The 15,634-nt window shown below is 39.0% G+C and overlaps 1 protein-coding gene across 1 annotated transcript in view; it reads right to left on the bottom strand.

Moving 5' to 3' along the window:
- The window catches only part of UACA (uveal autoantigen with coiled-coil domains and ankyrin repeats), a 96,046-nt gene that overhangs the window by 46,539 nt on the left and 33,873 nt on the right, over window positions 1-15,634 (bottom strand). The gene's annotated exons all lie outside the window — the stretch shown is intronic.

Genomic DNA, 15,634 nt, shown 5'->3' with positions numbered 1-15,634 from the left:
ATAGAAAAGAGCAGCTAAGAATATACTGTAAATGCATGCTTCTCCTCTGAGTAATAAATTTCAGGTCTACTGGGGACAAATGACTCAAACACATTGTAAAACGTGCTTATTATACATCGCGTGACATCATGACAACACTGTTAAGAGACGAATTTGGTTATTCCACAAGACAACATTCGAAACCAGTTTCAGTCTTCGGATCTACCGTGAAGTTATATAACAGCCTTGATAAACAGGATATAAAATTCTATTTTAAGCAAATGTGTCGCACTTTAATTTAACACACAAACACATACAGAGTGACGCTTTCAAATTGTCTCCATTTTCCTTCATACCCCTGCCGGGCTTACTCTGCATACAACCAGGTTTCAGTTTACAACTGCTGCCAGTCTGTCTCCTAACATTTGAAACGAGAAGAGCAAGAGGCGTTGCCAAGACATTAAATAGACTGCATCATGATGAATACTTCCGACAAATTTTAAATTTAACTCCGTACTCTTCATGTCTAAGTTTAGCACCCTGCCTGATACAACAAGTAAATATTTTACCAGTGGAAAGTCAAATTGTCTGGATTCGGGAATTTTTAAAAAAATAGATTAACAACCTAGCGAGGCAAATAGATATTGAACACTGGGCTAGACGGTAAATAACACTCTATTTGGAGACAAGGCAGACTACTCCTCTACATTCTTTATGACGTTTGACATACTTGTACCAATGTTCCTTACTTTATCAAGGAAAATAACAAACATCCACAAGTTCCAGGGTGTTGTTCACCATGTATAACCACAAGAGCGTGACAGTTTATGCTCCCTTCAAAAAGACCAATTTGGGAAAACTGTTTCATGGGAATGTAAAACATTCCAACACAAGTGTTTAGAAGAAGGAGGTAAGTGCTACACTATAGATCATGCTGCCAGTTAAAAGCTGTTACGAACTTTGGGGTGCCTGGGTGGCTCAGTCGGTTGAGCATCCGACTTTGGCGCAGGTCATGATCTCGCAGTTCGTGGGTTCGAGCCCCACGTCAGGCTGTGCTGACAGCTCAGAGCCTGGAGCCTGCTTCAGATTCTATGTCTACCTCTCTCTCTCTCTCTCTCTCTCTCTCTCTGCCCTTCCCCTGCTTGTGCTCTCTCTCTCTCAAAAATAAATTGAAAAACATTAAAAAAAATTGTTCGGAACTTAAGCAATCCATTTCCTACTAAATTTAAAACATTAGGTGCATATTCTAATTATAAAATACATAAGGTCATACTCCATAATATATTATTTTTGAAACAATTATTTTTTTCCCCAAATCGCATCAGACATCACAATGGATTCTTGGCTCGACCCTGAGACTCCACCCACTCTATTTCACCCTTCTTCAGAGGAAATCTGGGATAAAATTCAGGCCCTGTTCTTTGGTTAACAAAGCAAGCACATTCTTTCTAGAAATAGACAGCCAAGGGAAAGGAAATAAAAAGGAGGAAATCTGTAATGAGTAATAAAAGCCATATAAGGAGCTGTTCACACTAAGGCTCAGGAGATGGGATTTATGTGCTCTCCTCCACTGTGGACATCCTGAGCCTCTCCACCCTCTGTCACAATCTCCTGTTCCCACTCTCACACCCTCTTTCCCAGCTATTTCTCAGAAACTCTAAGTCCCACCATTGCTTGTCCCCCATGCCTGCAGGTTCTTCCCTTACTTTCTCCAATGGCACTTCCTCAGAGGGCTTTTCAAATCTCCAAACAACCCCAGCTTCACTCTACTCCCGCCACTGTTTTTATTTTAAAGTAAGTTCTACACCCAACATGGCGCTTGAACTCACGACCTTGAGATCAAGAGCCGCATGCTCTACCGACGGAGCCAGCCATGCGCCCTTACTCCTACCATTCTTGACCTGCCCTGTTTTACTTTTCTTCGTAATAAATACCCATCAGTATCTGCCACTATATCATATGTTTATTTGTTAGCTTACTGCCTACGTCTGTTTTTGCTTTAAAAAGAATCAAAATAATCCAGGGGCAGGCTGAATTCAACAGCACATTATAAGGATCATGACCATATGGTGTCTATTGCTGAAATGCAAGGATGGTTCAACATATGAAAACTGATCAGTGTAATATACCACATCAACAGAATTAAGGATGAAAATCACATGAGCATCTCAACAGATACAGAAAAAACATCAGGCAAGATTCAAACATCTTTCATGATAAAAACTTCAACAAACTGGAAACAGAAGGAAACTACCTAAGAAGGGTCATATATGAAAAGCACACAGCTGGGGCGCCTGGCCGGCTCAGTCGGTTAAGTGTCCGACTTCAGCTCAGGTCATGATCTCTCGGTCAGTGAGTTTGAGCCCCATATCGGGCTCTGTGCTGACAGCCCAGAGCCTGCTTTGGATTTTCTGTCCTCCTCTCTCTCTGCCCCTCTCCCACTTTGCACGCGTGTGCATTCTCTCTCAAAAATAAACATTAAAAAAATTAAAAAAGAAAGAAAATATTTCCACTTACAATAGCATCCAAAAGAATACAATAATTAAGAATAAACCTAATCAAGGAGGTGTAAAACCTGTACCCTGAAAACTATAAAACATTGCTGAAAGAAACTAGAGGAGAAACACATATAAATGGAAAAGGCAGTGTTTGTCGCTTGGAAGACTTAACACTGTTAAGATAGCAATACTTCCCAGAGTGATCTACAGATTCAAACAATCCCTATCAAAATTCCAATGGCATTTTTTTTTTCTTGGCAGAAATAGAAAACTCCATCCTAAAATTTGTATTGGATCTCAAAGGCACCCCAACAGCCAAACAACCTCAAAAAAGATCAAACAGCCAAATAATCTTGAAAAAGAAAACCAGAGTTGGAGGTCTCACACTTAATGATTTGAAAACATTTTATAAAACTACAGTAATCAAAACAGCGTGGCACTGGCATAAAGACAGACACACAGACCAATGAAATAAGACAGCAAACTACTGAAATGAACCCTCACATATGTGGTCAAATGATTTTCAACAAGGGTTCTAAGGCTACTCAAAGGGGAAAGGAGAGTCTCTTCAACAAACGGTGCTAGGGAAACTGGATATACACATGCAAAAGACTGAAGTTGGATCCTTGTATCACACCATATACAAAAATGAATTTTAAATGACTAAGACCTTACATTTAAGATCCGACCACAGAGCTCTTTTTTTTAGGGGCACCTGGGTGGCTCAGTCAGTTAAGTGGTTAAGCATCCATCTTCAGCTCAAGTCATGACCTTACCGCTTGTGAGTTCCAGCCCCGCGTCAGGCTCTGAGCCTGGAGCCTGCTTTGGATTCTGTGTCTCCCTCTCTTTCTGCCCCTCCCCCACTCGTGCTCTGTCTCAAAAATAAACATTTTTAAAAAAAAAAAAAAGCTCTTTTTTTTAAAACAAAATTTATTATTTACTTACTTATTTATTTATTTATTTATTTATTTTTGAGAGAGAGACACAGCACAAGCAGGGGAGGGGCAGAGAGAGAGAGGGAGACACAGAATCTGAAGCTGGCTTCAGGCTCTAAGCTGTCAGCACAGAGCCTGACATGGGGCTCAAACCCATGAACAGCAAGATCATAACCTGAGTCGAAGTTGGATGCTCAACTGACTGAGCCACCCAGGTGACCCCTGACTACAAAGCTCTTAAAAGAAATTATAAGAGGGCACCTGAGTGGCTCAGTCGGTTGAGTGTCTGACTCTTGATTTCAGCTCAGGTCGTGATCTCAAGGTTGTGAGATCAAGCCCCATGTCAGGCTCCACGCTGACAGCACAGAGCCTCCTTGGGATTCTTTCTCCCTCTCTCTCTGTCCCAGCACCCCCCCCCCCCCACACACACACACATGCACATGTGCACTCTCTCTCTCTCTCTCAAAACAGATAAACTTAAAAAAAAAGAAAAAAAGAAACTACAGAGAGGGAGATTCAGGACACTGGATTTGACAATGATTTCTTAGATATGAAACCAACAGCACAGGCAACAAAAGCAAAAACAGACAAATGCGATTACATTAAACTTAAAAACGTCTGTACATCAAAGGACGCAATCAATAGAGTGCAAGGGCAACCTATGGAATGGGAGAAGATTTTTGCCAATTACATATTAGATTTTTATGTTTACATATTAGATACAGGGCTAATATGCACAATATATGAAGAACTCCTACAACTCAGTAACAAACAAATAACCCAACTAAAAATGGGCAAATGACTTGAACAGACCTTTCTCCAAGGATAATACACACATGACCAACAAGCACATTAAAATGATGCTCAACATGATTAATCATTAGAGAAATGCAAATCAAAATCATCATAAGGTATCACTTCATATTCATTAGAATGACTAGTATCAAAAAAAAAAAAACAGGAAATAGTAAGTGTTAGCAAGGATGTGGAGAAAATGGAACCTTTATGTGCTGTTGGTGGGAATGAAAAATGGTATAGCCGCCATGGAAAACAGGATAGCATTTCCTCAAAAAATTAAAAACAGAGGGGCGCCTGGGTGGCGCAGTCGGTTAAGCGTCCGACTTCAGCCAGGTCACGATCTCGCGGTCCGTGAGTTCGAGCCCCGCGTCAGGCTCTGGGCTGATGGCTCGGAGCCTGGAGCCTGTTTCCGATTCTGTGTCTCCCTCTCTCTCTGCCCCTCCCCCGTTCATGCTCTGTCTCTCTCTGTCCCAAAAATAAATAAAAACGTTGAAAAAAAAAATTTTTTTTTAAATTAAAAACAGAGCCACTATATGATTCAACAGTCCCTATTCAGGGCATCTATGAGAAAGAATTGAAAGCAGCGTCTCAAAGAGGTATCTGTACACCCTGTTCACAGCAAGTATTCACAATAGCCAAGATGTGGAAGTAACACAAATGTCCATGGATGGATGGATGAACAAAATGTGGTGTATACATACAATGGAATATTATTCAACCATAAAACAGAAGGAAATTCTGTCACATGCTACAACATGGATGAATCTGGAGGACATTCTGCTCCGTGACGTAGACCGGTCCCCAAAAGACAAACGCTGTACGCTTCCACGTACACGAGGTATCTGGAACAGTCAGATCACAGAAACAGAAAGTAAAATGGTGGTTACCAGGGCTGGAGGAAGAGGGAAGTGGGGAGTTATTGTTTAATGGGTATAGCTTTTCAGATTTGCAAGATGAAAACATGCTGGTGACCAGCTGCACAACAACACGACTATACTTAACGAGTGAACTATACGCTTAAAAGTGGTTAAGACAGTAAATTGTATGTGTTTTTTACCACAATTAAAAATAAAATAAATGAAAGAAATGCAATCTCTCACAGTTTCATTGTGATTAATAATTAAAAAAAAAAAAAAACAAGACGGTGAGGATACAGATGAGACAAAATTAACTATAGGCTAATAATTGTTCAAGCCAAGTTATAGGTTCATGAGGATTCACCATACTAAACTATCCTCTCAGCTTCTGTGTATTTCACACACTTTTGATACTTGGTCCAAGAAGTCTGGTTGGCGTATAAATTTGTAAACTATTTTACATGCTTATCACCAAGGCCCTTCACGGGCTCACTAATATGGCAGGAAACGAAGCATATCCTTTCTATTCAATCCTCCCCGGATTAAAATCAAGCTGTTAACATTGCAACATATTTTGGTGAGTCCATAGTCCTATGCTATCAAGATAAGCCCCGTGATATCAAACAAAAGCATTCCAAAACATTTTTTAATTTTCTAAATTTTATTTATTTATGAGAGACAGAGACAGCATGAGTGGGGGAGGGGCAGAGACAGAGGGGGACACAGTATCCGAAGGAGGCTCCAGGCTCTGAGCTGCAACACAGAACCCAATGGGGGGCTCAAACTCACAAACCATGAGATCATGACCTGGGCCAAAGTCAGACGCTTAACAGACTGAGCCACCCAGGTGTCCCAATGATCAAACAAAAGCTTTCTCAAAAGAAACCGTTAAGTTTCTTAAGGAGCACTAATGTTTATTGTATATCATAACAAACACCCTTCTAAAGTCAGGGACTGCATTCATTTGAAATAAAGATATCCATCAAACTCAGAATGCAGCAAGCCCAACTTTGTATGGTAAATGTTAAAATACAACTGTTTCTGGAGAACAAATAGATCATTCTAATACAAGTAGTTATTTCGCTTTCTAGACCTAACAGGATGATAATGTTAAACTCTAAATCAGCATAAAGGAAGTCACTTGAAAGTTTTTTTGACAGTGACTCCCTCATATTAACATCAATTGCAAATTCATAACTTTTGGAAATTATGAAATGTTTAAAAATTTTATGAAAGTAATGCATATGTAGTGTAGCAAAGTTATAATACATTTCAGTTTGTATGTTAAAATAAAAGGTATAATTCTACCATGAAGAAAGACCATTATCAAAAATGTTGTATACAAACCTCTAATCTCTTTTCTGTTAAAAGATCTAATCAAGATTGTTTTCTTTTTTTTTTTTTTTAATTTTTAACATTTATTTATTTTTGAGAGACAGAGAGAGACAGAGTGCGAGCAGAGGAGGGGCAGAGAGAGAGGGAGGCACAGAATCCGAAGCAGGCTCCAGGCTCTGAGCTGTCAGCACAGAGCCCAACACGGGGCTCGAACCCACCAATCGTGTGATCGTGACTTGAGCCCAAGTCAGACACTTAACCAACTGAGCCACCCAGACACCCCAAATCAAGATTGTTTTTAAACCTACATGAGTCCAATGGTTGCTGCATTTACTCAATATTTAGGATAGAAGGTCTCCTGAGAAGAAATGTATAGATGCAAATAAATAAGGAGACTTTAAAATATATGCAAATCCACATAAAATACTTACATTTAAGAGGTAGACTCAACAGAATACAGCTAAAATGACTGATGACAAGTTTTAACCTACAGGCAATTTTTTGTTTATTATTCTAAAGAGAAATATACAGGATGACAGCAAAACGTTCATGGGAAACTGCTTAAAACAAAGGAGTTAAAATATTTAACTATTTAATAAAAATATCTAACAGATCTTAATAATTTTGGTGCCATGGACCCCTTTAAGAATCTGGTGAAAGCAATGGATCCTGCTTTAAAAATTATACACCAGCACATATTCAGAAAAATTTACATTTGTTTTCAGAGACTTCACTGATCTCCCTACAAATATGGAGTCCATGAACCCCAAAATAAAAAAAAAATGCTTAACATGGATAAAGAGAAGCAGCCGGAGAATTTTGTTTTTTTATGCAAGGTTTATAAAACAAGTACTGAAAAACTGCCAGACGACTGGATAATGTAGTTGTTCAATAAAAATTTACTGAGCGTCTATGTATAAACGGATACAAATACTTCACTCAACTCCCAAATATGTATGATCATTTATGTATCATGCTACACGCTGGGTGTCAGGTAGACCATGGGGAGAAAAACAGACAGGAGGCCTGGTCTCAGGCAATTCAGAGAATAAAATCCAGTAGTCGCTTTCTTCTTGATCTCACACTATAAAAAGACAGATTTGTATGTAAACATGCATGTAATCATAATACACTGTGCTAATACCGTAATAGTTGTGTGTGAGGTACAGCGGTAGTTCAAAAGAGAAAAATCAGAAAAGTTTTATAGAAAATAATAACGAAACCATCTACTGAAGGATGAGTAGAAAGTCACTAGGATGAAAACAGCACCACAGGGGCACCTGGGTGGCTCAGTCAGCTAAGCGGCCAACTTTTGGCTTCCGCTCAGGTCATGATCTCGCAGTTTGTGGGTTCGGGCCCCCTGTCAGGCTCCGCACCAACAGCACAAGACCTGCTGGGATTCTCTCTCTCTCTCTCTCTCTCTCTTTCTCTCTCTCTCTCTCTCTCTCTGTATGTCTCTCTCTCTCTGCCTCTCCCCTGCTCATGCTCATTCTCTCTCCCTCTCAAAAATAATAAAACATGTTTATTAAAAAAAATAAAAATTAAACAAAACAGCACCACAAATTAGGAAAATACCAACACAACTTGGAGCCTCATAGTTTACAAAGTATGGTACTTCATAGTCATGACTGTCAATTGGAATCCATCCACCATGACTTACATACACACCTGTGACCCAAGTTTCCCTAAGCTCCAGGCCCACGTATTTAAATATCTTCCTAACAGCTCTTCTTCAGTTTCTTAAAAGCACCTCCATGTCCCAAACTAAAAACATGTTCTTCCTCCTGAAACCTGACCCCATTCCAAGTTATACGTACACAGCAAATGATGTGTCTAGTTGATCTATCCAGCTGTACAAAAGAGAAACCTAGAAATCAGTCTTGACACCTTCCTCTCTTTGGTCCTCCATCACCAAGTCCTGGTGGATTTCTCTCCCCCCATTATTGCTCAAATCCCACTGCTCATCTCCGTGTCCATCAACATTACCCTACTTTAAGTTAGCAGCATCCCTCACCAGGATGACCGCATTGAGCAACGAACAGTCCGGCCATATTCATTCCAACCCTTCCCTGTGTTCTCCACACTGTAGCCGGAGTGGTTTTCCCAAAATGTAAACCTTGTCATACCACCACCACTATCGCTCCCTTCCACATACCCTGTCCCGCCCACTTAAAATCCTTCGGTACCTTTCTATTCTCATAGGATAAAGAGAAAATTCCTTAATGGAATCGACAAATCCCTGAACGGTGTTACCCCTACAACCTACTCAGCTTCATCACATGAAACATTAACACTGTTTCTCATGTTATATATGCAGATATTGAGTCACTAGGAGATTACGGAATTTTGTCCACTATAATTAGTTGCAGAATGATCAGAGAATCCTATTATTATGACTTCTTGTCCGGAGCTTTCCACTAATTAAGCTATTTCCAATTCTCTAATCATCTGAAAATAAATCTTTGATGTAAAAATATGTAAGTGTGCTTTTAAAATTTAAATATAAGCTTAGATATCCTTTATAGTAAAAAAGGATCAAAGCTTCCACATTTGGATACCTAACTTTTACAAAGCACAAACCACAGGTCATGCATGGCACCGGGGACACAGCAGTGAATAAACTACTTGAAGTCTCTCTTTTTTAAACAAACCACTTTATTGAAGTATGACCGACATATAAAAAGCTGTATATATTTAATGCATAAACTCAATGAGTTTGAGGAAAGTATACACCCATTCAACCATCACCACCATCAAGGCCATAAACTATCAGAGTGCTTCTAATGGAATTTAATGTTCTAATGGGATAAGATAAACAATGAAGGAAAACAAGAAAGTGTCAGGTAAGAATGGGAAAGGAGATGTTGACGGAATGCTGGGGATAGATTCAAGGAGACAGACTGGGTCACCTCAAAGTTCTGGGAAGGTGATACTGATGATGGGATCTGGATGAAAAGGAACAGCCAGCCTGTGAGAATTTCTGTTTCAGATGGAGGGGGCAACTACTGAAAGGAGCTTAGCATGTTTGAAAGAAGTCTAGTTGACATACGATGAGTAAGAAGGATCACAGAATGAGATGAGAGTACAGGGGAAGGCAGGTACCACCAGTTGTCAAACGTGGGATTCCCCAGCTGTGTCATAAACATCTTTCGAAAGTGATTTCTTCAAAGACTACAGCAACTCTTTTTCATAGGGTTCTTTTGGCCACCTTAGGATCAAGTCTAAAAACATAAATTAAATAAATCATCCTAACGTACTATTTTTTTCACTTCAAGAATTTATCTTTAAAATAACCAGCTGAATCTCAACTTGCCTTGAAATGTAAGATTCGCCAATTATATTAATATAATAGATATTATAATCTACCTCACCCACATCAGACCTAGAAACCTGAACAACCTTTACAACGAACTACACTAAAAAAAAAAATCCACCAAAGAAGAAAGACAGCACCCCCCAAAATAGGATTTCATAATCATATTCATAAGATAAGACCCTTCAAATAAAAAGAACACAGAGGCAACTAAATAAAGCCTTCTCCAAGGGGGTTAAAATCCTAAATAAAAACTAAACAACATGTACATTTGGGCAAAACGCCCTGAATGTCTGACTGAAACGAAGCACAGGTACTGATAAGACTCTACAGTTGCCCACATTCCCCAATAACTAAATCCAAGACAAGCTCCGACACAACTGAAAACTGAGCGAGTGGCAGAAAGCAAGGCTCATGGAGCATAAACATTCCTTGCAGATTAGGCTGCACAATTAAGAACTGTTCTACAGTTCGTTGGATTGATGATAATTAGAAATATTTCCCCCGTTCCATGTAGTCAAAAGGTTATTTATTCCCCCCTCTTACATAACAGCAAATTAGAGCTTACATAATCGAAAAGGCAAAGAAGAATGCTAAAATAAACCAGAAAAACAAGAGCTGTACATCCTGTTTCTTTCTCCCTGACCCCCGACTCTCTTCCCTTTTTCATTTTGCCTTACCCTTATTTAATTATGCCCCGTCCACTTCCCTTTACCTCTCGACCCTTCCACTGTACGATCTGAAAGTATGTAGTTACGGCTCAATGAAACAAATAGAGGAAAGGGAAAGTTATATGCCATCGATAATTTTCCTGACCAAGACAATAACAAGCTAAATCCTTCTTTAATGGAATTTCACTCCATAAAAATAACATGGACAAAAAAGATGCCAAGAATAATTATTATTATTACTATTTCAATAATAAATCTAGCATCTTCAGGACTGACAGTGGCTATGAAATCTGAAAAAAAAAAAAAAAGAAAAAGAAAAAGAATGAAAGAAGTGGAGACAGAAAGACTCCGAAAGCACTGCTTTGCAGATAAGATTTCCTAACTACCTGCTTTGAGTCTATTGTAGTCAGTTGTATAAATACCCCTCCCCATCACAGGTGTTCCTTAACAAATTCCTGTAACTAGTTCCTGTAACAAATGCTCCTTTATTAAAACTGGCTAGGCACCCAAAAGAGTTTATGAAAAATGCAGATAGGAAATCACCTCTCCAATTTTAATAGGCATTATTTGTTTTGTAGTATCACTTATTTCACCTTTCCTCACTAGAAGAAGCTTTAAATTCCAAAGTAACTACATAAATGGATCTTTAACACATTTATAGTTAAATGTAACTATAAACATTACATTATGATATTACAATGTTTATCATACAAGAATAGAGCTCCCAGGCTATCCAAGGAAGATTTAAGATAGTAAGCAACTGGTTATTCGGGAAGAATAAACTTTGTCCCTAGAAAATTTTATAGAAAAATGTATTCAAATGAGTTCTTTGAATGCCTACAAGCCACGAGTGAAATTGTTTAAATATGAAGGTTAAAAACTGAGGAAGGTCTATATGCCTCCTACCCCACCCTACACACACCAATGACCACAGAAGTACTTCTGATAAGTTTTAACAAACATTTTTGCCAGTCTGATATATATTTATATCTCAAAATGGGACAGATTTAGGAAGCATTCTATGTTTATTCCTAACAAAGTAAAGAGCAAAACAGATACACTTACAGAAAAGCCTCTGATGGGGTTTGACCACAATGAAAAATAAGATATTTTTGTTCCTTTGATTTTCTATTTTTTCTTGGCTTTGCAAGGAAACATTAGCCAAACAAAAATATGTTTGCAAAAGACTTTTCTAGAATTAAACTGATACAAACCTTATACTACTGGCCAGTATTGTTTAAATTTTAAATGGGAAATATAAACACACAGAGGGTTACAGGAATACGTATGTTTTTGTAAACACATTAGAAGGTAATTGCTTTTCTTTTTATTTATTGAATGAATCCCATAGTTCTACACAAAAGTATAACTCTTCCCATGCTGGTATTTTACATAGGATATCCTTCGAGTCTTAATATATGTCTCCCATATTAAAAAAAAAAAAATAGCCAAAGTAATAATGAGAAAGAATAAATACTCTCATGATATTTAGGTCTATAATAAAAAGCACAATATTTAACATAAAGATTCAATTTCTTTTTTTTTATTTTTTTTTAATGTTTAAAAATTTTTTTAACGTTTATTTATTTTTAAGACAGAGAGAGACAGAGCATGAACGGGAGAGGGTCAGAGAGAGAGGGAGACACAGAATCGGAAACAGGCTCCAGGCTCTGAGCCATCAGCCCAGAGCCCGACGCGGGGCTCGAACTCACAGACCGCGAGATCATGACCTGAGCCGAAGTCGGCCGCTTAACCGACTGAGCCACCCAGGCGCCCCTAAAGATTCAATTTCAAAACTGTTTCAGAAAATCTTCCAAGTGCTCTCTATATAGGTAATTGTTAAACTTTAAGGAACTCTTCAGGTCAATATTGCTATGTCTACTTTCCAAATGGGGCATACAGAAACTAAGCAATTTATAGTCGTGGTGGATTGTGCAGTCACTATTAATTTCTTTCATTCCTATAAGCCCATCCGTTTGCCATGTGACTTTGCCACGCTTCCCATCAAGAGATGGCATTTATTTCTTCATCCCTTGAATCTGAGCTGGACTTGTAACTTATTTTGACAAACAGAATGTGGCTTGTGAGACTTCTGAATCTAGGTCTCAAGAGATCTGGTTCTGCCATACTGCGGACAGAATGAACAAGCTGGCCTCCTGGCGCCCCAGAGATCTCGGGACAGAAAGATCCCGATTGCCCAATCATGCCAGGTAGCCGTGCTGGCTAGCATAATATGCCAGACATTATCAGTGTGGCCATCTCCAACCAACCAACCCCTAGAGGAGCTTCTAGATGACAGCAGCCACATGACTAAGACCAGCGGAACAACCATGCAACAGAGCCCAGCTCAAATTGTTGACCCATGAAGTCAGCAGCAAATAAAATAGCTGCTGTTTTAAGCCACTAAATTTAAATCCAGGACTGTCTGGACCCAGGGCCTAGACTCTCTTCACTAACTAAAGCTGCCATCTACTCTTTGGTTTGTAAAAAAAATACATCTTATAGTCGAATTCAATTTTATGGATATTCTACAAGAGCAATCAAGTGAGAATTAAAATAATAGCTGGCAGAATGGTTCAAATGGCCTCTACCTCTTGGGCATCTATTGTGCTTGTATGTGTAAGTTTAGTTGTTAATATTAGTGAAATAATGTAAAGAACTAGGGAACTGATCAGAAATACAATTATTAGTGTGTGGTCACGGAAGTGTAGGAGCTCCTCTATAATAGGAGACGTAGCATCTTGAAAACCTAGCTGGAAAGGATATGCCATACAAGTATAAAGCGTTTAAACCTATAATTTAACTTTGACAAAGTTATGTAATTTTTTACTAATACTTCTTTATCGAGAAAGACATAGTGGTTATGGTATTGGCTTGAAACGAGTTTTTAAGAGGGTTCGATTCCTTCCTTTCTTATTTTAGGGATACGTAAGTTGGCTCCTCAAATGTATGGTATGGAGGAGGGCATTCATGTAGTCACTCGAGATTAGTTGTAGTTCACTCGACTATAGCTACTTCTCGTTTGGATGCAAAGGCTTCTCAGACTGTGAAGCCCATTAACATAACTGCTGTTAATGAGATGAAACAGCCTATTGAGGAAATTGTGTTTCAAGTTGTATGTGCATCTGGGTAATCAGAATAACGTCGAGGCATTCATTCCAGATAAACCTAGGAAGTGCTGAGGGACAAATGTTATGTTGACGCCCACGAACATAATTGTGAAGTGAATTTTTGCCCAAGTATTATCGAGAGTATGCCCTGAGAATAGGGGGAATCAATGGACGAAGCCTCCTATAATAGCAAATACTGCCCCTATTGACAAGACATAGTGGAAGTGGGCTACCACGTAGTACGTATCGTGAAGGACAATGTCTAATGAAGAGTTTGCTAGTACAATGCCCGTTAGACCCCCTACGGTAAATAAGAAAATAAAGCCCAAGGCTCACAGTATGGCAGGGGATCACTTAATATTTCCTCCATGAAGGGTAGCAAGTCAACTAAATACTTTTACCCCAGTAGGAATGGCGAGAATTATAGTGGCTGATGTAAAATATGCTCGTGTGTCGACGTCCCTTCCCACAGTAAACATATGGTGGGCTCATACAAACAATAAAGCCCAGAAAGCCAATGGATATTATTGCCCAGACTATTCCCATATAGCCAAAGGGCTCCTTTTTACCCGAATAGTAAGTGACGATATGTGAGATTATTCCGAATCCCGGTAAAATTAGAATATAAACTTCTGGGTGGCCAAAGAATCAGAATAAGTGTTGATATAAAAGAGGATCTCCGGGGCGCCTGGGTGGCGCAGTCGGTTAAGCGTCCGACTTCAGCCAGGTCACGATCTCGCGGTCCGTGAGTTCGAGCCCCGCGTCAGGCTCTGGGCTGATGGCTCGGAGCCTGGAGCCTGTTTCCGATTCTGTGTCTCCCTCTCTCTCTGCCCCTCCCCCGTTCATGCTCTGTCTCTCTCTGTCCCAAAAATAAATAAAAACATTGAAAAAAAAAAATTAAAAAAAAAAAAAAAAAAAAAAAAGAGGATCTCCTCCTCCGGCAGGATCGAAAAATGTAGTATTTAGATTTTGATCTGTCAGTAGCATAGTAATCCCTGCTGCTAGAACTGGTAGTGATAGGAGCTTAGGACAGCAGTAATTAGAACTGATCAGACAAATAGGGGTGTTTGATATTGAGATAGGGCAGGAGGTTTTATATTAATAATACTGGTGATGAAATTAACGGCGCCCAAGATTGAAGAGACACCTACAAGATGTAGGGAAAAGATAGTTAGATCTACGGATGCTCCCGCGTGGGCTAAATTACCAGCTAGAGGGGGGTATACGGTCCATCCAGTCCCCGCCCCAGCTTCTACCATAGAGGAAGTGAGTAAAAGTAGGAAGGATGGAGGCAGAAGTCAGAAATTTATATTATTTATCCGAGGGAATGCCATGTCGGGTGTCCCAATTATTAATGGTACCAATCAGTTTCCGTATCCTCCAATCATAATGGGTATCACCATAAAGAGAATTATTTACAAAGGCATGGGCAGTGACAACCACATTATAAATCTGGTCATCTCCTAATAATGTACCAGGTTGGCCAAGCTCGGCTCGGATTAGGAGACAGAGGGCAGTCCCTACCATACCGGCTCAGGCACCGAATAGAAGGTAAAGAGTGCCAATAGCTTTATGATTAGTTGAAAATAAAAAAGGGGATGAGTTAGGCACACTAATATTACCTTTTTACCATCTTAAAAGAAAATAGGTACACTGAAATCTGTAATTATAATAGTATGAAAATGATAAAATTTTGTGGAAGAAGTACTTTCTATTCCCAAAGATGCACAAGTATTCATTTTAAACAACCAGCAGTCATATGCATTTTATCAGCAAAACCTGAACTCTATTAAGCGATCTAAAAGAAAATCTGAATGGCTATGCAATAAAAATTAGTAAGGCGTTAATTTTTATAAATCTAATAAAATTTAAATAATATTTTAATAATATTGCTACTGTAGTGTTTAATGAGCATACATTCATCCTCAGATGAAGACGCTGCAATAGGAGTAAACCATGACAAAGCAAAAATCACAAGCTTCTTTTCCATGTATTCTTTAAGGGTTGGTTGGCAAACATTTTCTGTGTAAACCAGATGGTAAACACTTTAGGATTTGCAGGCCATGCATTCTCTGTTGCAACTATTCAACTTTGCCCTTATGGAATGAAAATAGCCATGGACAATATATAAAGAATAA

Source organism: Prionailurus viverrinus, chromosome B3, assembly GCF_022837055.1.
Source record: "Prionailurus viverrinus isolate Anna chromosome B3, UM_Priviv_1.0, whole genome shotgun sequence".
Taxonomy (NCBI): Eukaryota; Metazoa; Chordata; class Mammalia; order Carnivora; family Felidae; genus Prionailurus; species Prionailurus viverrinus.
This window is presented reverse-complemented; position numbering and strand designations above follow the sequence as displayed.